Genomic DNA, 2,586 nt, shown 5'->3' with positions numbered 1-2,586 from the left:
TGATTAATACACTTGGTTTATTATGAAATGGAATTCATTGGGTTGAAACAGAGATTGTAGTTAACAATGGTTAAGTTGTTAAGGAAGAATGTACATCATTGCATATTAGTAATATGAACGAACCGAGTAGTACCTACCAGTTAAGATTCACACGTAATAGCTTAGTACGAAAAGATTTATTTTGATTTCAAAATTCATATATATTAAATATACATAAAATTTCTTCAGGGAAAAAATGAGTTAATACTTCATCGGTTATTGTTGCTGGTATTTCTTGGTAACTATGGTGCGTATGACGTTGATGCTCGTGGAACAGATTGTGAAGTTGAGGTTTGCGATGCGGATGTTGTTGGTGGTGGTAATGGTACTGTTGGTGTTGTTGTCGGTGGTACTGTTGATGCCGGTGATGCTGCTGGTGCTTGTAACCTTTGCACCATATTCACCAAAGCCACTACCCAAGCGCGAAGCTCGTTGACTTCTTCTACTACACTGGGATGATTGGCGGTTCAGACGAGCGGATGAATAAGATCCAGAATTTGAGATAGTATATTATCGTGACGAAATACTCTGGAAATGAGAGAGAAAATGGTGTCTCGAACAGGTTCGCCGGTAAGTGCTTCAGGTTCTTCGCCAAGAGGGCAATGTGGTGGATGGAAGGGATCGCCTTCTTCTTGTCTCCAATAATTAAGTAAGCTACGAACCCATCCTTAATTCATCCAGAATAGATGATGGCTAATTAGTTAATCCATTCCAGTTACACTGTCTTCGGAATTAAGGTGAATATCCATATCGGAATAGCTGTCAGAGTTTAAGGAATTTGAACTAGATACGGGATCCATCTTATATAATTAGGAAGATGATTTTTGATATGAATTAGATTATAGAATTTAGTTTGGTATTCTTCAATACATAATTTACATATGTATATATAATACCAAATTCCATAAATCACGGAGAAATTTTCGAAAGATGTCAGGAAAAGTTTACAGTAACAGATACGCTAAGATATTAATTTTGCCTATACACTATTCATGCAATCAATGCAGTAAAACATGTCTAGACTAAGAATGATAAGCAGGTAATTTCCGACAAGAAATGATAAGCAAAACTTTTAACATGCAGACACGGTCGAAGTCCAGACTTACTAATGCATCCTAATAACTATCAGTTAGACACACTCATGCAAGACCTGGTTCACTAGGACCAATGCTCTGATACCAACTGTGACGACCCATCCAAATCCACTTGGACGAATACATCATTCATTGATTTCATAGTGAGGTTTTGACCTCTATATGATACGTTTTGTAAACATTGCATTTTTTTCAAAAGGTACACAATAAATGAATATCAATTTCTAAGATTTTCAACGTTTGATGATTTCTACATATAGACAATCACCATAACTAATAGTTTACCATAATACATCTGTTGACAATGCAGTCAAAATAAGATACACGGTGATGATTTTGTGAATGCAAAGTTTTCTTGAATAAAGCATGTATGACTCCATGCACATAGCTTGTATCACATATAAGCAAACAGCGGAAGACTTCTAGAAACCTGAGAATAAACATGCTTAAAAGTGTCAACACAAAGGTTGGTGAGTTCATAGTTTTAATGTTGCGCATAATCTGTATATAAAGGTGAATCACAAGTTTTCAGTTGTTTCATCCAGAAACGTTTATCAAAATATTCTACGAAATTGAGCACCCTGGTAACTAAACTTAACGTATATATAATAAGTACCCTTGTTTTAACATACATGCAACCAACATGTACAATACACGCAAACCAACGTGTACTAAACTCAAATAGCATACATCCGTTAAAAGGCTAGTGCTCTAGCTCGGACGGGGATATCAAGCCCTATGGATCCATATACTACTACTCGCGCCCACCAGTTCTTATAACTGGCAGTTACTAGTTACCAAAGCTAAGGGATTTTTGGTTCAAACTCAGTGTAGAATTTAGTATGTACTTGTATCCATTGCGTTTAAAATAAAGTGCATGTATTCTCAGCCCAAAAATATATATTGCAAAAGCAATTAAAAGGGGAGCAATGAAACTCACCTTAGCAGCACATAAGGTTGTTCACCAAAAATGACCGAAACTTGGAATGCAAAATTAACCGTAGATCTCAACCTAGAGAACATATGTTGGTCAATACATGTCTAATGGGTAATAGTGTATCACAATCCTAATGCTCGAGATTGACATACAAAAGTTATCAAAAGTCATTTCAAAAAGTCAATCTGATTCAATACTATAGTTGAATGATTATGATAATCGAAACATTTTAACATTTCACATGGTTTCCCAATTCTTGTAAAATTAGACTGTAGTTTTTATAAGGCTTTAAAATATGATAAAATAATCAATTTTGACAATTGTTCAACAAAACAAGACGTGCCTTATATAAGGGTTCATTTACTCGGCTGGTAATATTCAAAAATCCAATTTATCAATCTTACAAACAAGTTATTTAAACATCAGTTGTAGATTCAAAAGAAATTTCAATTAACATCAATCATAATTTAGTTGATCATATCTTTTAATTCGTTCACCGAAATTACGCGATTTCTA

Source organism: Rutidosis leptorrhynchoides, chromosome 11, assembly GCF_046630445.1.
Source record: "Rutidosis leptorrhynchoides isolate AG116_Rl617_1_P2 chromosome 11, CSIRO_AGI_Rlap_v1, whole genome shotgun sequence".
NCBI classification, from domain to species: Eukaryota; Viridiplantae; Streptophyta; class Magnoliopsida; order Asterales; family Asteraceae; genus Rutidosis; species Rutidosis leptorrhynchoides.
Note: the sequence above shows the minus strand (reverse complement) of the source record.